We start from the raw sequence: 25,199 nt of genomic DNA on the forward strand, positions 1-25,199 counted from the left end.
TGTCAAATACTAATGCATGAAAATCCTAACCTCAAAAAAATCACCCGTTAATTTGTTGAAAATGACTAAGGAAAAGTCCCCTTGCCCTCCCTTGCCCATATGATTAGCAAGTTTGGTAGATCGATAAAGTGCTTACCGAGATACACCTTGTAGTCATAAAGTGGGTGGTGCCACGCCCAATACCTAAAAGTCTATAGCAGTCTTATTTATTGCTCAGAAATTGTTGTAACTATTAACTTGGAGTAAATCAGCGTCCTCAGTTGTTGAAATACCAGAGTTTTCTCGTATTTCTGAAATTGGCCGTTATTGGGTGTAATTTCAGTCCGATTTTAATAATTTTCAACGAATTACTGCTTTTCCGTGCCAAGGTTATTAAGTGCACCGGGTTTGGTAGAAGTTGATAAATCGCTTACAGAAATATTATTATTAAAATTATTATTAAAATTATTATAAGGAGCAGCGCCACGCCCAAAATGCAAAATATATAATAATCGAATTTTCTGCTAAATGCAATAATCGATTTTAAGTGAATTAGTTTCAGTAGTTACTGATTTATCGCAGTTTTCGTGTTTGTGTAAATTACCGTTATATGGTAGATGGGCGCGGTTATCTGGCCCCGCAATTCTGCATGCCTTCAGATGCAGAAGCGTGCTGCTAGAGCCTCGAGGTTGCTCTCTTGTAGGGGCGTTTCATTCGGGTGTCCTCAGTAGACATCCGTCTTCTTGTTCGCAGCGGAGTACGAATTTCACGTACGTCGCAACTGCTTCTCACTTGTCTGCACTGGCGATTATTACCCCAATTATGTGGTTCGGAGTTATGCCTCCGTATCTTTCTTCCAACATTCTGCGAGAAGTCAAGAAGTGCTCACAAGTGAAGAATGTATGGTGCACGTTATCTTCGACGTTTTCGCAGTAGCTACAGAACGATGAGTTCATCTTTCCCATCCTATGAAGAAATCGAATTTCCGGTGCGGATGTGCGTTCATCGACCTTTTGTGCTCGCGTTCCAGTTTTGTTGCCACTGCTGGATTAGTTGCTCGTGTGCCCTTGCCGCGACAGCTGCACGGCCTATTTCGGCACTGAGATTGTAAATCTCTTTTCACTCGTGAGCAAGTAGCTCAATTGGCATGACGCCAGAAATAACTAGAACCGCGTCCGCGGACACTGTACGGTATACAGACGCAATACGTAGTGCCCCTCTGCGCTGGACCGAATTAATTTTAATCCGTTGTTTTTTTACTTTCAATGCGTCGGCCCATATCTCTGCCCCGTACAGGGTCACCGACTGGACTGCTCCATCAAAAGTTTCCTATGGCATGACTTCGGGCCGCCCACATTCGCCATCAGCCGGCTTAGCACAGCTTTTTCACATACTCCAAGAATGTAAGTTTGTTGTGAAGCTTCACGCCTAGGTCTTTTGTAGACCTAGAAGTGGTCACGAGCTGAGGTCCGAGCATCTCTGAAGTAGTCCCGAATCATATCTAATAAATGACCGTTCCAAGGCTTCCAGCATGTCGACCCATCTTGCCGAGTTGAAGGCGTCCAGTATGACTAGCAGCACTATTGGCCGAGCCTGGTGGCAGGCTTCTTCAGCTTTATGTATCACCTCGACTAATTCACTAATTGCTCCTATAGTTGAGTGTCCCTTCCTTAAGCCATGTTGTCGGGGTGAAAGGCCTCCCTCGTTTTCTATGGCTGAGCAGACTCTCCATCATCTTGCCTGCTGTGTCTAGCATGCAGAGTGTTGCAGCTATTGCTTCCAATACCGGTATAGTTATCAATATCGTTGTCCATGTCGTTTACTTTATCTTTATCAATGTTGTTCTTCATATCGCTATCGTTATCGCCGTTGATTCCTTAAGTTTTATTATTATTACTACGTCGGACATACCCTCGCCCTAAAGATCTCTTGTGACAAACCCTTATTTAAGAAATTAAGCACATTGGAGGGTGTAATTTTCCAAATTTTATATGGAGAAGATAATCGTTCTCCAAGGTTTAACAGCCTGCGATTTAAAATTCGTACTCCGTCACATAGAATTTGCACTGAGCATTCTTCGAAAAGTGCACAAAACCTGCAGTCCGTGACTTTAGAAAGCCCCGTGTTATTCAAAGGGTACCTAACTCGCAGTGTCCTATCAAGCAGCCAGCAGGAGTTCTAAGATCCTCCCATCTAAATTCGAGCAGTCTTTCAGGTTTTCCACGGAAGGAGTTTTAAATCGCTTTGATTGTCTCATTCCCTTCACTTTCGCCATAGACAGCAATCTGAGATTCTTCCTATATCCTAAGTAGCTCTGAAATGTATCCTTTGGATGTACCGCAGAAAGACTCGGAACCACGCAAGCGCATTTGGGCTTCACGTTCTGAGAGACAATCAGTCCTTTCGTTGCCTTAAAACCCTTTATATCTCGGGACTTACCAACGCGTTACTCTGTTGTGAACTTCGAGGTGGTTCAAAAGAGTTTTGCAGTCCCCCCTTGTTGTTCTACGAATACATTCGCATTCCTAAAGTATATTGTGACCCTTTAATTTTCCATACATATGTAAGCCTTATAAGTACATATTGTGCTAAACATCAATTGTAAATGTAAGCATACGGGGAACAACGAATAGAAGGTCCTTCCCAGCAATGCTTCCAAGTGGGCCAACTACATACATTTACATACAAAACACATTGTATGCGAATGCGAAATACCCCCATGTATTTGTGTAGATACATACATTTTGCCTTTGTACGACTTGCTGACCTCAAACTAAATGGGCGGAGTTTCACGCTCACTTGCCACAAGCATACGTGCCTTCATAGTCCTGCCATAAGGACTTGCGTTAAAAGCAGGCACCCTCTCTCTTACAATACTCTCATTCTCATGACAGTTCGCTCACGTTCTTTTTCGAACATCCGGCCGCATTTGAGCGAATGTCGATAGATTGTATTTGTTTTGAATGGACCCTTCCAATGCTGTGCAGAGTCCTTATTGCAAGTGTTTGTGAACAGGTTGTTTTTGTCGATTTTTTTGTTGCACTACTGCGCTGCCTGCCATTGCTGCTAGTCCTGCTTTTGGGTAGCTATGTATCTATGTGTGATGTCGATGGTAGTGGTAGTGGTAGTGGCAGTAAAGCAGCTGCTGTTGTTTTTGTCAAGTACGGGCTATTGTATTTGTATTGGGTATCTGTGTTTGTGTATCTCAGTTCATGCTGTTGGATGATCATATTGTTGCGCTGGCCATATCCTGTTACATTTGCTTGTGCGCCAGTTAGCCAGTCAGTCAGCCTTTTTTTCAGGCCCACCTGATGCCGCCGCCCATCTACATACTATAATTTATCTTTGCTACGATAGTTGGCATATAGTCCTGTTGCAGCACACATACATAGAAATATGTAAGTACTTGCATTATGCATTTGGAATTGTATGAGTTTTTGTGCGCGTACTTGCATGTATGTACATATTAAAAAAAAAAAAACGAGTAACATCCTGTCTATGTTGAATGGTAAAAGCTTCTTGGTGGCGTCTCTCAACTCTTGTCCAGCATTTGCGTCTGTTGCCCGGGCGTATGCGCAATTGTGTGATATATATGTATGTACGTATGTGTGTGTGCGAATTGTGGGGCGGTCAGCTATTGTGTAGTATGTATATGAAATTTATGTATCGTCGCATCCTGCTGGCGTTGGTCGCCCGTCCAAGTTCGCTGCCTGCTGGCGACTGTGCATCATGCGAACAGGATATGCTTTCTGCTTCCATGTTGTGCGAAATATGTGCGAATTTTATTATGTGAACGTTATGCTTATGTGTCCAGCGCGCGTCCGACCATTTGCCAGTTGATCATAGTATGTAGTGTATATGTGTGCGCCAAAAGATTCATATGCGCATGGTTGTGTTTGTGTGCGCCCGGATACCACTTGCACATTTTATTCAAATTACTTACCATTGTCCATTTTCACATATGAATATCTGCTCTGGCTTTGGTTTTGCATTTTTTTCACATTTGCTGTTTGTAGTTTTTTCTTCATTATTATTTTTTTGTCGCTGCCATTTTAATTTTCGCATATTTTCAGGTGCTAATTGCTCGCTTGGCCATATGAAATTAAAATAAAATTTATTATTACAACTTGCGTGTGGTCGCAGTTTATATTTGTCTGCCACTATTGTTATCGTTGGTCGGTGTATGTGTAGCGCAGTTTTGCAAGTTTTTCTTTAATTTATTATAGATGCAAGTGCATATGTGCATCCTCGTGTGCATGTGCTTATTTAATGTTAAACACATGATTGCTTTCGACAATCGCTTTAAAGTAAAAATATTGTTTAGCTTATCGAATTTAATTAATTAGAAATGCAGGCATAGAAATACGTGCAGAACTTTTTTGTGGAGTTTAAGTATGCATTAAATTAACTAAATTAAAATTAATGATTATTATTATTATGGGCCACATTCGGTGGCGGGTAAATAAATAGGGACCCGACATTTTAACAAATTCTCTCGTCACTTGTATGGACATATGTATGTATGTATGTATATATGTCTCGGAATTTTAAAATCAATATATCACCAACTTCCCGATGAGCTGTGTAGAAACTGGAGCGCAAAAGTCGAGACATTTGGAAAATCCGTATTTATGGTCCGATCCTGTTAGTATTAATAATATACTAGCAAATGCCCATTTCACTCCAGAATGTGATCAATTGTGAATATTTTTTTAACATAGACCGATAACTAATGTATAAAATTGCTTTAGCAAAAATACTAAACGATTTTTTAGTTTTACGTAACCATCATTTGAATGAAAGTGACTGGTGGGACACAGAAAAGAACTAAGATATAGTCCTTGTGCACTCAAAGATGAATTTTAGCCAGAACACTTAATTTTCACGAACGATGTATTTTTGTGTTGTAAAACATGAATTATACGCTTTCGTTTTCAATAAAAATGAGGCTTATGTAATCTTCATAGAAATATTAAAAAATATTTAAAGTTGTGACTGGAGTAAAGTAATTAGTAAATTTCCATAGGCACAAATTACAACCTCTTTGGATTTTTTTAATATTTTCCCACAGGTTAATGAAATGTCAATAGTCATTTAAGAAGAGGTTACTACTGAATTCATATTTAAATATAATACTTAAATTTATGTCGTTTTCCTCTTTTCAATGGAATGACTCATTATTAAAATTTATTTAAAGGTGAATGGCACAGAAGCACACTGTTCTAGAGATTTGCCCACAAAATTTTGAAATTAGATCACTTTTAATTGTTATAAATGCCTGACCTCTTCTCTCTTATCCCGTTTATCTGACTAGAGGCTTCTCGGCGGTCACTCCTTCTCACATTATAGGTACATTCAGATCAAACTGGAGGATGAGCGTCCCTATGGTATTCCTTCTAAAGATGTTAGGAGGACAAACTGGGACCTCTACTGCAGGAAGCTGCAGGAGTCGCTCCCAGAAGCCCCACACGATAACTGTAATCCTTTTGACAGCTCGATTGATGAGCTGGTGGAAAAATACTGCCATCGAAAACTCGTGTCCAGGCCTACAGGCCGGTGGACGTTGGAGCTTTCGGAGCTCAGGGCGTCGAGCAGACGCCTCTTTAACAAATCGAAAAGGAGCCACCTACAACATGATTAGGAACTCTACAAGATCGGCCTGGGGATCTATAAGTCCGAGATTAAAAAGGTGAAGCGTCCATAATGGAGGTGATTCTGCGAAAATGTAGAAGGCTGCCAGAAAGCATCTCGATTCAGGCGTATCCTCTCTAGAAATACTGTTCCTTTGAGATACCTGAAAGATGAGTCGGGTGGCTGGCAATGAGGGGAGAGGAATCGCTAAAGCTACTTCTCCGCGCCCATTTCCCGGCTAGCCAGGGACCGTGTAGAACTCCCGTTTTAAATCTCATGGACTGCTCTGTTTCTTCTAGTCAGCTAATGAAGAAGCGCCTTCTGCTTTGGGTACTCAACTCTTTCAAGCGCTTCAAGACACCGGGACCTGACGACATCATTCCTGCTCAGCTGCAGAAAGTAGCGACTCCTATAATGAAGGGCTTTTACTCGACTCGGCGAAAGCTGGGCGGAAACATCTAAATGAAAAGTTGCAACGTCCTTTTGGCCGGTAGTTGATCGTGGGCGGTCTAAAAAACTTCTACAGCTTACTAAGCGACAACTCTCGGTCTTGATGGGGGTTCTGACTGGGCACTGCCCCGTGGGAATTCATGCGCTACAGCTTAATATTGCTGCGGACCCGATGTGTCTGGAGGACGATGTGGTTGAATCATCTCAGCACTATCTTCTCAGCTGCCCTGCCTTTGCGAGGCTCAGGTTTAAACATCTCGGGACGTACTTCATGGTTGCTCTAGAGGAACTCTCTAGAGTGGACATAAGCGGCTTGCGGAAGTTCATAACCAGCACCAGCGCTTTTCTAGCTGTATTTGATTACCTGTTGTACCGTTGCAGGATAATATTTTTCTTTTCAGGGATAACACAATGGACTTTGACTAACTGTCTAAGTGAGCCACTTGGAGGGCTGTCACCTTACCTAACTTAACCCAATTTATATGCTGTGCACGTATATATGTGTATTATTTGCATTTGATGGCTCCAGCAAATAAAGTGAGTAAAAGTAATTAATGTAGAGTACAGTAGAAGCTGGTAGGGTTGGACAATATAGACCACACTGGAGCAGAACATGTACACGGTTGATATTCTGGAGAGATATGAGTATTGCGCTTGAAAGAAATTCAACAGTTTAGGCTTTAAATACCTTTAATTAAACACGCTGCCTTAAATTGATCATCCTCGCAAGAAACTGCTTCTCGGACAATCTCGGGAGATCGAAGGCTCTACTACATATGTGAGACCTTTACTAGCTAGCCAGGATAGCTTAACGTATACCTACTTACATACATAATCATGATATTTAAATAATAAACGACTTATTGAACCATTTCTTGCAGACAAAAGAAGCCAACTTAATCCAATCAGTTTTCAACTCCCAAATGTGTAATTCATCTATTAAATCCTGCGCATGTTTTCATCGAAAAGTAATTGTTTGTAAATTATTTATAAATAAAAGCTACGAGTATCTTTACCACAATCTAACTTACCAAACACGTGTCTTCATGTGAGCACAGATTTGTCTATATGCTCAACACTATTGCAGACACGTGACTAACACGTTTGTACGTAAAGTAGGAAAACTTCGCAAATTCGCAAACAAATAAAATAAAATCACGACAACAAATCAAGCAGAAAATCATACAAAACAAAGTAAAATTTACGCATATTCAAAGAAATTATAGAGGAAATCAACTACCCTTCTGGAGCGATTGGCAGTCCACAGATTAACTTTTTTGTTAAACTAAGGGTAAAAATGGAGTACACAAACAAGTGCAGCTGTATGCTAGATGGGTGATGATGAGGCGACCGCATGTATAGAAGGCGGCAGATGAAATGTCAAAGATATACTTAGTAACACGTCAATATATCAAAACAAGGCAATGGAGAGAGTTGACTCAGAGTCTAGTTGATGGCAGCGGTGGTGGTGGTGGTGGTGGTGGTGACAAAGTGATTTTTTCTAATCTGCAATTTAACATCAAGAATATTGCATGAACAACAAAAGCAACTACGATGATGACAACAAGACTGACAGTGTCCCAAAACAGAATGTTTGTCGGAAGCAAAAGGCGTGAAATTGTTTTCATATCTTATCACTGTGGAGTGATTAAGTGGAGGCAGAGAGAGAGAGTGAGAGTACAAATCGGCTTAGTTATAAGTGAGCGTAGAGGAAAATGCTAATCAAGATCCACCGCCGACCCATTAGCTGTGCTGTAAAATTTTAATTTTCCTAAATGTACATAAATACATAGCAACAACAATCGTAAGATGGCGAACAAAATGTGCACGTAACTTGTAAGAACAAAAATAAAATTGAGATTATCTAATGGCAAGAGAAGTAATTAAAGTAGTAGGCAGCCGAGAGTGTGGCAAGTGTTTACCATTGCAAGCAAGCGCCGTATGCTGCGCAAATTTATACCAAAGCCACATTGTTGTGTTAAGAAAATTAGCTGACTTAAGCAGCAACGCTGGGAACTAACATTTACGCGCTGATTTCATTTGCGAGATACAACTATGAGACTTTGGCATAAAGGGTTTCACCTGCATTGCCACGCCTCTACTTGTGCACCTTGTCGCGCTTACCCCACCGCTTGGCTGCATGGCGTAATCATTTAGAATTTCTTACAATGCACACCAAGAGTTTTGGCAACCAACAGCTGCGTTTGTAATTTCATTTGCATCTTCATCTTGGTTGTCACTTTGTATTGTTGTTGTGTGAATTGTCAAGATTTCCACTGCCACCGGAGACAGGCGACACCTTTAGTTGTCGCTATTGTCGCAATTGCTATTCCATGCAGTTGTTGTCTTAATTCCGAGCATGGTGCAGAATGTTGCTGTTTTTGTTTTATTTAGCTGTAGATTTCCATCTTTCATGCATAAATTAAATATTATTTGCTTGCGGGTTTGCACTGTTTTTGCTTCTTATTCTGCTAGTTAGGTAAATGTCTTAGAATTAATTAGTCTCCTTGGTTTTAGTCGTTTTGTCTTACACTATAGATAAGCTTAAGATGGTTTCCATGACTTTGTATGACTAATCGATGTATGTGTATGTGTATGTACTTACATATGTATGTGCTCTATTATTACCTGAAATGCAAGGGAATGACAAAAGTTCTATGCGTCAAAAGTTTATAAATGGAAAAGGACAAAACTTTACAATGGTAAGTCAACATGCATACCAAAGCCGAAAGTCCTCTAAATCAGCTATACATGATCTTGTAACAAATATCGAGGTGGGCTGGAAGCAGGTGAGGACACAATGTGAGTATTTGCTGATTTTGACTCTATGTGCTCTTCGGACAGAAGAGCAGAGAGGGTTATCTAGAAGATTGCTGACTGTGGGGAACGAAGCTAGCCTTTATACCGTGGCAGAGATTTGGAAAGGATGCTCTCAGGGCGGGGTGCTCTCACCTCTCTTGTGGAATTGGATATACTCCCTACTAACGGAAATGCAAGACTTCACTCAAATCCAAGCTTACGCGGCTGATGTTTGTGCCCTGTCAACAAGTAACTATCTCAGGAAGGTCTGTGTTAAGATACAGGGAATCCTGAATAAGATTGATGAATGGTGCACTTTGCAGGTTCTTGCTGTCAATCCCAGCAAGACAACCCTAGTCTTGTTTACGCGCAAAAAAAATTATATGGCTAAGACATCCAGCGCTTAGAGGCGTAAACCTAAGTCTTCCCGAGGATGTGAAATATCTAGGGATAACTCTAGATACGAAGATGACATGGAAATCTCACGTCAAGTTTTCGGACAGTGTCGGAGATCCTTTAGTAAGACCTGGGGTCTGCGATCGGCTGTGGTATTCTGCGTATACATAGTTTTAGTCAGACCAACCTTCACGTACCCTGCTGTAGTATGATGGCGCAGAACCATCGTCAAAACCACGGTTTCTGTGTTAAACAGGCTACAAAGTAGCGTGTATATAGGCATTACGGGCGCCATGAGTACAACGTCAGGTCCGGCTCTTAATGCTTTATTAGATTTCACACCTTTGGATTTAGCGGGCCCAGAGGAGACAATGAAAATGATGTGTTGACTGCACTCCTTTGGATTGTGGCACGACGATCGGGGTTCCGGAGAGAGAGAGTTGTTTAGAAGGTTGTCAGAGCAACACCTTTTGTTTTTGGCACCTACTGACAAACTCATACCTGTAGCCTCCTTTGGAAGAAAGTACCTCGTTAGGTTTCCTACAAGGGGGAAAAGGGGAGATCCAGACACTCTCTTGGGAAGCTCGGTGAAAACTTTCTACACCGATTGCCCAAAGACTGAAAATGGTACTGGACCTGGGTGGCATCTGTACGCTTATTTTACTGCTTTGGGTGCGATGGCAACCGTCTTTGAATCAGAAGTCTTTGCAATACTTAAAGTGGCAGACTGGATAATTGGCGAAAGGCGGCGCGGACACAAAATCAGGATCTGCAGTGACTGCCCAGCTGCTCTTAAGGCCTTGTAAACCGCCCGGACCTCTTCAAAGATAGGCCAGGAATCTAAGGTTAGGTTGAACTCCGTTACAAGGTGGAATGAGCTTGAAATTGTGTGGGTGCCAGGACACTACGGTGTTCAAGGCAACGAACTGGCTGATGAATTTGCGAACTGCGGTTCTTTGGAGAGCCAGTTTAATTGGAGCCAATTTCATGGCAAATCATAGCGGGAACGATCGGGTACATCAAACTCATGAGAGCCGTTGGAGGTGGTATTGACAACTGAAAAGGCTTGACAGTGTGGTAGAAAAATTCCTTCTCAGACAAAGGAGTGATCCACGAGCCCTGATAGGACTGATTACGGGGCACAAATCCATGGAGACGACATATGGTCACCATTTTCTCTACCGTCGTCCGGCCTTCGCCAGACTTAGATGGGCCATTTTTGGGTCCCTCAATAACCAATGAATATCCTCCCCACCTATAAATCTCTTTTCTCCAAATCCTGTCTATAGGCCTCAAATACAATGGGCAATACTGCCTGAGTGCTTGGAAAAGTTGTTTTTTCCGGCTACCCACAATTCCATTCCATTCCATATCGCGCACCGAAAATGGCGCTGGTGGGTCTTCTTTCGAGCGGTCCGTCATGAGCGTCGAACGTAGAACGAAAGTGCAGAGCTAGCGCTGTTTAAGAAGGTTCTGGTTGCTGACTGACTTCAGACTGAGCTCATCTTGAGGAAAGTGGAGCTGACGTTTTCATAACCCTGGCACCGCGGCTTAGCAGTAGCGAGCACTTTGGGATTAGGGCAAATAATTTCAAATTAATGGTGGTGAAAGACGCAGGCAAAGTTATAGTGTTTGGTGTTCAAAATTAATATTAAAACTTTTATATTACCTAATTTTAGCATTTTAGACAATCCGCCTGGAACCCGCGGCTGTAAAACTTTGGCTAATATTCGCCTATTTGACACATGGGACGACGTGGAACCGCCTCCAACACAATTAAGGGAAGTTTTGGCTGAGGTTGGGAGCGGGAAGACGAGCGTCCTAATTGGGTTCGAGAGGCTTTGTATGGGAAAGTTCGGACACAAATGCAAATGGTAAGGCACTTTTAAAATTCATTTTAAGCGTGGGCTTGTCTTTTTGTGTCAGGGGAAACATACTTATTTTTGCTACTGCTACTAGGACGGATGTTCTCGGCCTTACCCAGCATTTTTTCTGTTCTGGTACCTAGGATTTCTCACTAGAGGGCTCTCAACAATCACTCCTTTCTCATTTTCGGTTAGTAGCAACATCTAATAAAAAAAGCTAAGGGACATTCTTGATGAACCTTCAGTCGGGAGCTTGAAATGCTTACAACAATGGTAGGTCAGTAAAGACTTCAAATTGTAGCCGTAAGAAACCTGCTAGATAAGCTACTGTCGGAGAGGGTCCAGCGGGTCACCCATATTGGAATCATTGGGGAGCTTAGAACCCATTCTGGCACTTGGTGTCATGTTTAACATAGCGGCTGTCAACATCATGGGTGAGGCTTCTGCAGAAAGGAAGGCTGTCAGAGTTGATTCAGGAATTGGGCTCGCACACGGGAAATGCCTGACCTCTCTTTCAGTTGTGACGCATTTTTGCTAACAAGCTAAAAGTACTAAGTTATCGTGATAGAACAGGAAACTGCCTTTCGAGCGAGTTGGCAACGAAATATACCCTCGATTCGGCCTTGCCGTAAAAAGATATGGTAAGGGTGCCACTTACTGTAAACCTACCTATTCTTGGACAGATGAGTCTCGCGTCAGTTCAGTGAACGATGACCGAAAACCAGACCATGTGCTCGGTCTTTCTGACCGGATGGGGCAAGGAGTTTTCTTGTGCTCAGAAAGGCGTAACTTTCAAATCTGGTGGTTGTATTGACAAAGCATCTTCGTAAGGCCATTCACGCGGTGAGACTAAATACCAAACCGGATTCTCAGCGTCGCAGTTGCATAGAGAACTTGTCTAAAATATTCGAGTGGTCGAATCTTATGTCCCTCCATTTTGTCAGTGGCAAAACCTATTATATTTTTTCGAACTTTCTTTGCCAAAATTAGTTTTTAGTGATAGCCGATAGCCGATTTAGTGGTAGGCCTCTTTCGGGTACTTTCTTTGGGCTTCGTTGATTTTAGTTTTTTTCCTTAATGCATATTGCACTAATTACAACACATAATTTCGAACGCTAAAAATTAAATTTATGCACCGGCACTCCGGCAATACTACTTATTGGTATTCATAATGCAGGTGTTAGCATATTCAAATGTCACAATTTTCATCCGAAATTTTTGTAGGCATGTAAATATTTATGCATAACACCCGTCACAGCTACAATTCATACTCTACCCACACCTGCAACGAACACACCAAAACCACAAAACGATCAAGGGCGCGACCCGCAATAACCGTTTGAACTCCCTTAGGAATTGCAGCAGTGAAATTTCGCAGAATTGCATTCGAAAATGCGGCAACAACAAAAAAAAAACCGCACAATGAATACGAAAAATCCACTCAACTACTTTTCACGCATTAAAATGAAATTCGAATTGGATTTTTTCTCTTCGTTTGTAATTCAAGTTTTTTACTTTTTTTTTTTGATGGCACTTCGTCAACCCTGCAACAGTGAGGATATCGGATTGTATTAAGCGTACCACCATCCTCCAACTGTTCAACGCATTTCACCGCTCTTCTGATTTAACTTCGATTTTATTTCGCTGCCAGTTCAAGCAGGGTTGATTGCTCGTGCCTCGTTGATTTGATGCCAAGACTCAGCAGCAAAGCATTGTTTGCATTGTTATTTTGTTTTTGTTGCGCATCCTGTTACAGTTTTTGTTGTTGTTACATTATAGTATAGTGCATGGTGTATGGTGTATTGTTGTCGCCTGTTTAAATACCGTACATAACATGTGGTTTTTTCGAAACATATGGCAAGGACTTGTTTACTATAGTACAAGTAAATATTACAGCCGCCTGGCCTGGCCTGGCTTTGCACATCAAATCCTCCAATTAGACTGTCATTCATTTAAACGGATTAAAATCGGAGCATACGTGCAGAAAGCTGCTAAGCACCCTATGCGTCACTACCTTCCTGGTCCACTGGTGCTCGGGTTGCTGCGAGCGAAAAAAAAAAATAAACAAATGATTTCCTAAACGCTAAGTAACCAGCGTACATTGCTTGCGGCTGGCTGGTGGTCGAGGCATTTTGCCCTTAGGTGCTGATCGAATAGATGATGCGCGCTGCTATATACATACATATGTACATAGTTGAGTTGCTTAGTGTTAGCGATGTTGTTTGTGGTGATTTTGGTGTGGCTTTGTGGTTGCCTTTGGGCATCATGCTCTGTTTTGTTTTCAGTTATATGAATGCGTAAGCGGATCGTTGTGAAGTGCTGATTAAGCATTTTTTGCATGCAGACTTCTTTGTTTTAACGACGAATGCATTTTTGATGACCTGCTTACTCGGTTGCTCTTGATGTAATTAAGGACATGCATGAATTGATGAAGCTTGAAGCTATATCATCAGGTGCAGATAAGCCAGTTGGAACTAAAATATCATCGGTAAACAATTAGGACGCAGTGCCTTCATCATGCCAGCTCTTTTAAATAAGCATACGTATGTATATCGTAGACGATGTTTAGGAGGCTTCAGAGAACTTTCCTATGCGAAGGCTTTGTTTGAGTCGTGGGTATTCCTGATCTGTTTCGCCACCCTAAATAATCATGTACAGCTTCACCTCTGCTCAGCTTTCAAATTTTAAATTTCGGTACTTCTGGTTTTGATTTACCTGATCATAGCTTCCATAATCACCGATTAGGACACACTTCGCTTGTTAATCCGCAGGCTCATTCCCATATATGTATGTATGTCCTGGAACGCATACTAAGGTGATATGGAATTGACCAAAAATCGCGACAATCTCCATCCTACATTCCTTCACTAATTACTATATAATCGAGGAAGTAGAGCGTGGCGGAATTGCCGCCTGCATATCGCGATAAGTGTAAACGATCCCGCCTGTAAGACACTTGCGTAGTCCCGTAGGCGAAAGGATAGTCTCAATTGGAGTTTCGCTATAAAAATTCCTGCATTTACACCGCATTTCATATTTGGTTATTTGTTAAGACAGCTATGGTCTTTAAGCACTGGATGTCATTCGGAAATAGTCATCGCGGTTTGGGAATTTTATGCGGGGTTTGTGGTTGCTCAGGTCCTTCGTGTGATATATATATATAGTCTGTGGGAGTTTACCCCCAAATACCTGACTTCACGGCCTTCTATTTTTATACACTAACAAGCCAACAAAAAAACCGTTGCAATCCAAAGGTGCAAAAACGGTTTTAACCGCTGAACTGAACTCAGCAGCTTTTTAGTTCATTTAGGATAGTAAATTTGTTTATTTTTTACGTCGGCGGTCTCCATTGACTTCACTTTTAGTTAATCACGTTTTTGTTGCGAGAAAGTCGACATCCTGTTTTTGATATGCAGATCTAGGGGCCTCTTAAACGTCACAAGTGATTTACAGGACGAAAATTGAAAGAGGAAATTTTGTCTTTTCTACCTACAGAAGCTCCTCTAAAAGGTCTTCACAGAAGGGCAGTGATGTGTTTAAAGCAGCGGTCTCGAGTTCATCGACCCCCTGACACCCTGAGAAGTGTGAATTCAGGACTGGACCACAGGGGTCAAATAAATATTGCTTTGAGTATTCCTTTGCGAGGGTTCTGTTCAGACTGGCTGACTTGTTGCCATTCATCTGTGAATATTTTGGTATTGAGAAGAGAGAGGTTTTGTGGTTGAACCAGGCATTATATGTATACCATGATTTTCGGGAAAGAACTGCTAAGGACGGGTGAGAGTGCCTTCTTACTATGGAGGAGGTGTTTTATACAAAAAGAACTCCACTTATAAATCTAAAATTCAAAATTTATGACCGCTGTGCTTTTTTCAAGCAAAAATGTCTACTGTTAAAGAGGTTTTCGCGCGATTACTCAAAGGCATGGCATCGTTAAGAGAAGAGACTAGTAAATCTGATAGCTATGCGGTAATCAGAGTGTTAATGTCATTTATAGTGTGGCAACATCTTTCTAACCTTAAATTTGTAAATTTTCTGCTCGTAAAAAATCTTTGACCCAATCCAAATTAGCTACTATAAATGTAGTTTTAAATACTTCGTGGCAGGGAAAATATTAGAAAATTAATTTTCAATCCGAAAATTCCATGTTGCCGTATGAATTAGAAAAATATAATAATTCGCGATGAATAAAATTTTGCTTTAATTTACGAAGCATAAGTCTGCACCGTAGTCAAATAAACTGTACATTATAGACATATGTACGTACAAAATAAAGATATCTACGAGAGTTTAAAAATTTGATAAAAATGTATAGAAAATTATACAATAATTAAAAAAAAAATTTCAAGGGTCGCCAGCAGGGTTTGAATTTTTATAAATCGCAAAAGTCGACCAAAAATTTTACTTGACTATCTATAGCATAGCGAGTTTATGAATTTATGTATATGAATAGTGACAATAACAAATTCTTGTGACAGTGTTTTTACGGAAAAATATAAGTATGAAAAAGTTTGAATTTTTTAGTTACAAAGTTTCAATAACATATCAAATTTATCAGATTTCAAGTCAAAACTTTGTCCAATTTTTGCGATTTAAAAAAAGAAAATTCAAATTTATTCAAACACTGGTAGAGACCAATAAAAACTACTTTAAAATTTTGAATTTTTCGTGGACGCCCTTATTTTGTAAGTAGCACAAAATAATTTATATTTTAACCACCCTAACATATATACACACATAAAAAATAGTGAATATAGTATACTCGAATATTCATTATTTGATGGCTTATGGTGGATTTGTGTGCATAATTCATTGTTAACTTAAACGCGGTTGAGGGTTGCAAAATTCTCTGCATCACGAAGATGTTTGAATTTGATGGAGAAATGTTTTTTTTTTTTTTAACTTACCAAAACCGACCACTAGGCCATATGTTGAATTTTGTTGTTGCGAGCGACCTTGTTAGCAATGCAGATTTGTCGTTTATGTTGCACAATATGCTTACTGAGCTTTAGAGGCGGTACAAGGATATCAGTATATCCTGGCATAAATAGGTAGATTTGGTGAATAAAGCGTAATACGAAATTGCATTATGCTATAGCTGGAATTGAATTAAGGTCACCCTTGATAAGATTTGAAAAGTATGGAATTCATCTTTGTACATACATACATACATATGTACCCATGCATGCAAGACTATTATTTTGCTGAAATCTGCAAAAATACGATTTTCTAATTCAATTATTAAAAACGAAATGTTGTTTGGCATTCATTGCATGCGGTTTGAATTTTACGCAGCGCGATTGATTTTTTATTACATGTGTTTGCTGAGCTTTTAACAACACGAATTTGTATTTGTTTTCATTTGTAAATTCAACATCGAAATCCGCCTCCAATACTTCTATGGGTGCTTATCTTAAATGCTTCCGCTTGAAGTGACTTAGTACATGTGAGTTTTAACAAATTGTATGAACAGTGTTTGTTTTTTACCAAATTCGAAGCAAATTATACCTCGGAGATTTTTTGAGGTGTTTTAAATTTGTTTCCCCAAGCGCAAGATCTCGGTGAGGCTCCAAAAATCAAACATTGTAGTGCCACAATGTCCTTATCCGACCTACTACTTGTCAACGTAAAAAGCTCTCTAACCTTTTGAACCAATTCAGTGCTTGCATGGAGGCTTCGAGTACAAATATTAGTCGCTACTTGATTTAAGAACAGAGTATTAATTCTTGGTTACTCGTATCGGAAAAAACACGTTCCAGTTCGTACGCTTCGTATACTTCGGGCAAACTGAGCAACTCTTGAACGAAATGCCTTGGAGTTTTCGAGAGAAAAATTCTGCGAAAGTTTTACTGGCCTTTGCGCGTTGGCGATGGCGAATGCTACAGACGATTTAGCCAGCTCACCGTTATGAGCTTTACAACGATATAGACATTCTTTGTTGGTGGGTTGGTTGAAGTGGCGAGATTAACAACTCCAATGAGCACTTAAGTATGCCCTTTTTAAAACCACTACTCGCAGTTTAACATGACAAGAAAGCACGAAAATAAATCAGCTTAAGTTGGTTATTTCTCCCAAATACCGGATGTGGAGTTCAAGAACTTAAGAAGTTGCAGTGGGTTAATATCACTCATGCCTGTAGGGATTTCCCTAGAAGCCTGATTCTAGTCCCCCATAGTACTGGGCAATCGTAGAGCAGATGCTCAACCATTTCTTCTTCATCTGGTGAATTACAGCTACGACAAGAAGTGGTGCGTTCTAGTTCTAGTTTTGCAGCATGGATTCCCACGGCCTAGTGCCCTGTGTAATCGGCAGTTAGTCGAGATATATCGCTTCCGTTTAGTTTGATAAGAAATACATTGAGTTGGTGGGCTACAGTCTCCTGCAGACCCTACAAGATTGTAGGTCTTTCAACCTGCTATTAGCAGTGCTGAGGATGCGGCCCTTGATATAGCTCAGAGGAAAATAACCTCCTCTCCCTCTAAGAAAACCAGAGCCGGCTCATCCCTGACTAGCTCGTCAGCCATCTCGTTTCCATGAATTCTGCTGTGACCCGACACCCTGATCAGTGCAACGACGTGCCTGTCAGCTAAATCCATAACGTTCTCTCTGTACTATTTTATTATGCTGGAAGTGATGCTTACAGCGCCAAGTTCCTTGATCTCTGCCTTAATATGCGAGAAAATAGAAATGCTGGTACTCGCTAGCTTCGTGGTTAACATTATTTTGCCACCTCTTTAATGGCAAAGACCTCTGCCTGAAAAACACTGGTAGAATTCGGTAATCGAGTAGACCTCGATTTGGAAGTCGGTAGAAAGAAATCTCGCCCTTTCGCGAATGCTTGGGTCGTTGAAGGAGTACAGGATACGTCCATGCCCGTAATCGCAATGGAGGCAGACCTTTGTACCCTGCCCAACATTATTTATTTATTTAATTATTATTTTCTCGCAGGAATACAGAGCACTATAGGCCTTTTTATTTGGTATGCTGTGTTCATTTTCCAGTTTAATTTCGGTACGATAATGACTCCAAAATACTTACATTTAAGGAAGGTATGTTAAAATTAAGAATTCTTTTCCTTGTAGTGAATAACAGTAATTCGGTCTGCGAAGAATGTAACGTTGAGCCCGCAGCTAAGCTATCTGCCAAAGAACCCATTTCTAGTTTTCAATTCCCAGTTTTCTGAGTGACTATTCTATTGCCTCTAGGCTAACGTTGTTGAATGCCCCGTCTATGCCCAGGAAGGCCGCCAACGTATATTGTTTATTTTCTAGCAGATATAGACGTAGTGCAGCGAATTAAAATCCAGCAGCTATGCTGGTTAGGTCATGTTCTTCGAATGGACAGAAACGCTCCAAACGCGGGTCGCGATGCTGGTAGCAGAGGAAGGAAGTTGGCACAAAAGAGAAACGACTGGCATACTGTATTGGATTCGGTCAAAATCGCTTAGACGGTTACAGCGCCAATAAAGAAGAAGAAGACATACACACGTGGTTTCGACATCACTAAGTCCATATTATTTTAACTTACGGACAAGCTTCCTTTATGCTGCCTACACCTATCAGCAAAGTACAACAACAGGGGTGGCAAGCTTCTCCTCAGTGTCATGAATAATGAGCGGTAAAGTTTAGAAGTACACAAGCGAATTGCCTTTGAACCACTGTCATGTACATACATACATATGTAGTATATAGATACATATTTCACAAATGTATTTCAAACATTTATCTAAACGAATATTTGTTTATGCAAGCCAAAATGCAATCACTGTCCATACATCTACAAAAGTGCATATTATATGTGTGTATGTACATATGTACGTACTTATATGCATATAAATATGCATATCTAAACATATCTATAAACTTTTGTGTTGAATGAGCATATTTCCAGACAACTTGAACCTGCAACAATTACAACACATGCACCTTTCCATTTAGGCCACCTCATACGAGTGTAATTTTGTATTTGTTAAACACATTTTTGTTGGCATATGAATTAAATTGAGCATATTTAATGTGCCACACTCACACACGAGGCAGAAGTAATCATGCCACATAAATTCAAAGCAACAATGTCCTTCAAAAACCTAAATGAAATATGTATACGAAATTCGAATGTTTCTAGTGAAAAGTCAGCATAATGTCAAGGATGCTCGACATGAAATGAATACAAGTATACTTCAATTCATATTCATATGCACTTGACAAGCGGACGGGCGAAAGGACAAAAGTGGCATACGAATAAATACAAATGCATATGTAAGTATGTATGTAAATGTGCGTATGCGCACAAGCAGATTGGCGGATATGCAGCGTATGTTCAGTCAAGCTGAAGCAATGCGAGACCACGAAATAAACATTAGGCATAAAAGGCGATAACAACCACCAGCATCAGCGCTGGCTTCATACTCCGATTAATGACAGAACCTCAATGCTAGCACCACCGCCGCCACCGCCACCACCAGCACCAGCCAAGCCACCAACCATCCAGTATTAGTGTTGCCAGCAATTGTTGTCCAGCAGCAGCAGCAACAGTTCTTTAGCGGCATTACTGCGTCAGTCGTATACATATGTATAGGTATAGTAAGTAATTCATCAATCTATTTATTTGCTGTGAAAAGTGGTGATTCTTATTCATATCGTCTCGCTGCAAAGTTGCACAATACGTTTCTGGTGTGTAAATTGCGCTGTGGCACATTTAAAGCACATATTGTGCAATGTTACTCTATTAGTATTTATGTTTCACAATGCAATCGTGGGTTGACAACCCTCTGCTTCGCTTTTTCGCTGCTTTGGCTGCTCAGCGGCATATCCTTGTTGAGTTAAACAGGTCTTGCTGGTTTCGAACAGCAGGTTGCTCTATTACTCTGATTGCAATGGGCGCAGCGCGGTAGTTTAGTTTGCTTTTTTTTCGATAGTTAAATGTATGCTGCTTCGTTTCGTTTTTCTTTTCATAAACGAAAATCATATCTAATCAGAATCAAATGTACATATGCACAGTGGGACTAATCGTAGAATGCATTTTGGGAATTTCAAAACTATATTCATAATTTCATTCATATTTTTTAAATACCTAAAATGCAGTGATTTTAACTTTTTGTTGGATATATGAAGCATATGGTGATTTCGTTTCTACCAAAAAAATGTTGCTTTTTGGTTGCCCCTTTCTCTTTGATATCGCCATCATTTCAATTCATCAATGCCCTTCTTTTTGGGGATAGTGAAAGAGCTTTCATTAGCAGCCTGCCGCCAAAAAGGCAGGAACCCGTTGACATCCAAGCTGTGGAGCTAAGATTTCGGAGACAGGTTCGGCCAGTGTAACACTCTGACTATTTGGGTGGGTTCTTGCCCTTAGTTGTGAAGCTGATAATTTTTCCGAGATGGAACCTATTTAGGTCGCACATACAAATCGCCAGATCTGTCCTTCTTTCCTTCAGCACTAAGCTAATCATATATCATATACATAAGTATGTAGCTCGAGCCCTCTGACAACTCGCTCTTACTAGGTCACATACCCAACAGATGGACCGAGTACAAGGTAGTATTCGTACCGAAGACAGGAAAACCTGAACAACTGTCTTTGTCTTACGGTACGATAAACCTCGATTCCTCTCTGCTAAAAAGTATGGATAAAATATAGGATCAATAGACCAGGGAAGTCAGCCTTTGAGACCAGGCCAACGTATTGGGACTGCCCACCTAAAGCGGCTTCAAAAAACTCCTTAATTTAGACGGAGAGGATGTTTCACCGGGTATTTCTCAGAACACTGCTCCCTTATGTTCATCTGGCGCGAGACTATATAAGACTGGTCAAGCTTGGCAGACACATAATATTTTGACATTTATTTGTATGTCAGGACGTACAGTCGTCAAGGTCAACGCAAAAGCTCACGCACTGGCGAGAGCTGATTCGGTGGAGGAGTTCGTTGGTCCATCTGCACCTCATAGTTGGTTGACCGTCAGTCTAAAAAGTTTCTTGAAGCCCAACACAGTGGCAGAGCATGATTTGTGGACTGTTTGTGTAACATATGAAATAAGCCTAGGAGACGACGAGCCTGCGTTCCGTTAAATGCTTATGCGCATATATGAATGTCCAAATTTTGGTCGGATAAGGCACATTCGCATCGGCAAAATTATGCTCATAGATATTGCTGAGTCTCAGAGGCTTTGGTAACCCTTGGAGAAGCGCTTGGTCAGTAATGATGATCCACGGAATTGTTTGTTTGGAAAGAGCCAAGGTACAGTGGACAAGTACCACACTGTCTGTGACAGTAATTCGCTTCCAACCCCTGGAATAAAAAAAATTCTTTTTTCTTTCTCATTATTTCCCATTTAATAATATTTTCTTCAAAGGGCAACAATAATAAGCAAAATATTGACAAAAATTAGAAAAAATATTCGATTAACACGAGGGGTGGTATTTGAGTAACACAGCTTCGGTAGAGTTCTTATTTTCACAAAAATTATTAAAACAACTTTCAAAAATTGCTTAAAGACCCTTTTTCTTACATTTACAGTATTTAAAAAAAAATCTTAAAATTTTGTCCCACGAAAAAAATACACTATCCACATTACATCGCGCTCTATGAACCTCAAGTTTTGTCAAGCTCAGATGAAATGGGCATTTTTTATCTGTATTGCAAATTAAGAAATAGAATATTGACGAATAAATAGAATAACATAAGTAGTTAGTAGGGTGTTCGGTTGTTCACCTTTTTTGCACAACCGGTTTCCGAGTTATTCGAAAATTGCACTTTGGAAAAAAAACAGGTTCCAGATTTTGAAATTAAGAAAAATCCGGATAAACCGGTTTTCTTTTACATAGTTTTCATACAGTGTAAATGCTTATGTTGGAATGAAGTATGACCAAAAATTACAATAAAACTATTAACAATAAAATAAACATAGCTTTTATTTAGAAAAGAGAAAAGCAAAATAAGCAAAATTTTTTTTGGTCTTTTTTAATACTTTATTGCATTTTTTCTGACTTTTTTCAGATTGAGCAGTAGGTCCCAGCAACATAAAAAAAGGTTTTTCAAATAGCGGCCCTCCCCTTCAGACAATGGCAAATGTCCGAGTGTACATATTTCTGTCATACAAAAGATTCCTTGGAGGTGGAGTAAAAGTGAAAATATCTCCATTTTGTGTCACAACATCAAGAAACAGAGCACGAATTGAAGGAGAAGCTCGGCTAAACACTTAGAACTCGTTTAAGCGGAAAACATACATTAATTGGAATCATATATTATATAATGTTCATCCCCACATAACCTAGGATATAATTTTAAAACTAAAGCCTTGAAAATGTCGAAAAAGGTAAAATTTTTTTGAGAAGTCAAAATTTCTATGAAATGAAAAAACGGTTTACTCGATATTCGAAAAATCATGATTAAAAAAAAAAACGCATATGGATATCAAAAAAAAAAAACAGTGGAAACCGATTTGGAAAAACCAAGTCAATCGGCCTTATAGTCAGAAAAGAAAAAGAAGTATGCGAAAATGGTTTTAGAAATTTTTTTTTGGGAAAATATTTGTTGAGAAAAACTGCCTTCAGAAGGGTAGCCATATATATTTTAAGCTTGTTTTACATATCTAAACAAATTGCATTTATTAATTTTCTTCTGTATTACGCATCTTTACACCACTGTTCGCTAAACTACCAAATTGCATTAACGTAATTTACGAATTCCAACTGCGAACAAGAAACAAATGATGAAAACTACCCTTTAATAGAGTGCCGCTAAAGCCATCTGTGCAATTTTTTCCAAACAATGCTCTGCTTGTTGGCATTTATGGGCTTGCAGCATTGACATTGACGTCGGGACCATTTAAAAGCGTCACCCTGCTTGTAACGCCCATTTAAAAAGTGTTTAGTTTATGGACCATTGATGGCTTTGTTAACTTTTGTGGCGTGCATTGCGCGGCACAGAATACCGTAGAACATAAGAAATGTGACGGGCAGCTCAACCCCTGTTTGCGGGGCACCTTACGTTTTTTCGACACTTTCTATCTGTCAAAGGAGGTAGTATGTACGAATGCAGTATGTGAGTACTTAAAAGCGGAATGCAGCAAGGACAGCAACAGAGTGGGGTGACTCAGTGGCTGCTGTGCTACAATTCAAGCCCATTCTCTTTCATTTTGATTATCTGTAAAACCGCAGCGCTATTCTCGTATTTATTCTCTCGACTGGTTGATGTACTATGCAATTCAAATTGGAACTGAAGCTAAGGTCGAATATGTCGACATATGTGCACAAAGTGCCTGTGAATGCATCCCTCGGGTCTTTGATTCTGATTAGAATTTGTGCAATGATAAACATTTACCAAACGCCTGCAATGAGTACCTGGCGTAAAACGGTAGATAGGAATGGGGGTAGATGAAAATTCTTCTCTCATGACAAGTGAGTTGTTTATCTAATGTGGCATCAACATATGCTGTCGTTGCCGCAAAATTGCAGTCAATGTTGCATCTATGAAGGCCAACAAGCCCTTTCGCAGATTGTACTTTCGCAAAATGATGCTTTGGTGGTTTTGCTCTGTCTCGCGGGACTACAGCCGGTGATTCTACAATGGGACATTCAATCGCATTGGGATTATTTGATGCACCCAGACTGATTAGAGGCGCGTTCGCTGGTGTTCAAAAGCATCTTCCTAAATACATATGTGGCTTTGTATTGACTTCGTTTAAGATTGGCATCTTACTTGTTGACTTGGGATGTGCGAGTCATTTGCAAAATATGTTCTTATTTAAAATTCGATGTACTTCCGGTAATTAGAATTGAGTTAAATTCGAATTGAATGGTATTTTCTAAGATCTTTGAAATGATATCCAACCTAAAGTTTGAACAAAAGTTTGAAGTCGCAGTGACATTTTAAAAAGAAAAGTCCCATATGGCCAGTTACAGTTTAGTTAATTTAACGAACTCAAATTGAGCGAAAGCTTTTCCTGGCGCAAGCTGTAAATAATATTAAAGGAGAGATCAGGAATGATAGAAGAAAGACAGCGAAAATGAGGGAACAGAACTGCCGATGCTCAATATGAATTTATCTGGCGGATATGGTCTAAAGAGATTCGCATTTCTAATCAACCTCCCAAAGCATAAACTTCTCACAGGACTCAGCAGACTGCGGTTTTTGTGACTCAGCGAAAGAGACAATATCACATTTTCTCATCGAATGCGATGCTGTCTCCAGGAGACGTGAAAGTAGTTTAAGCTCATAAGTGGCTACAGTATGGGTACCTTTAATTTAAAGCTCATTTGATATTTAAAGGTTGCATCAAAATTTATAGTTGTACCCAACGCTGCTTTATACACAACTATAAATTTTAATACAACCTTTAAATATAAAGTGAGCTTTAAAATTAAAGGTTACATGAGAAAACGGCCCTTAAAGAAATGTAATTTAAGCCGGGTACTTCTGTGAGATGAAAGCATTTCCTTTAAAGAACGGTGAACAGTGTTGCCGCGAATCAATTTTAGTGGTAGCCAAATTCCTTTAAAAAAAGGGCTAAAAAAGAGCTAAAAAAAGTCGTTGTGGCTAAAAAATGGTAGCTAAAATTTTGTACTTACATATACATATATAAGTATACACACAAACATTTTGAATAAGTAATGGTATAGAAAAACAATGAACACTGGGTAAAAAGCTAAACCTTTTTTGTATAAAAGGGGAAATATACGACACCAGCTTGCTGGCTCCATCAAGTGATTGTACCATCAGGCTTGAAGCATATAACTTACCAGCATGCTGGTACAATATCTATTTCTTTACAAATGAGGTCGAGGAAAGATCAAAATGATTAGAGCCGAAATTTCACAATTTTCCTACCATTTTGTTAAACATTGTTTTATTTTTTTTTTTTAATTCACAACTGCAATATCGCAAACTTAATCTTCCACAAACACTGCTTTGACTCATATAGTGCAGGAAATTTCAGCCATAATACTTTTTACTTAGTAAATTGACCTAATTTCACCACTCACGACACCAGCATGCTGGTACAATCACAAAACTTTCAAATAGTTTTTGAAATCGCACCAGCAGCTGGTTCAATCACACCACAAGAACATACACGGTCA

At 39.9% G+C, this 25,199-nt stretch overlaps 1 protein-coding gene across 1 annotated transcript in view; it reads left to right on the plus strand.

Moving 5' to 3' along the window:
* Nucleotides 1–22,411, plus strand: part of LOC118746017 (DNA polymerase epsilon subunit 2) — a 181,648-nt gene extending 159,237 nt beyond the window's left edge. The window contains exon 3 of the transcript XR_004993750.1: nucleotides 22,117–22,411. The gene's annotated coding sequence lies outside the window, so the exon portion shown is untranslated. The remainder of the gene's footprint in view (nucleotides 1–22,116) is intronic.
* The last annotated feature ends 2,788 nt before the right edge of the window (nucleotides 22,412–25,199 follow it).

Source organism: Rhagoletis pomonella, unplaced genomic scaffold, assembly GCF_013731165.1.
Source record: "Rhagoletis pomonella isolate Grant_MI unplaced genomic scaffold, Rhpom_1.0 Rhpom_scaffold_00010, whole genome shotgun sequence".
Classification (NCBI taxonomy): domain Eukaryota; kingdom Metazoa; phylum Arthropoda; class Insecta; order Diptera; family Tephritidae; genus Rhagoletis; species Rhagoletis pomonella.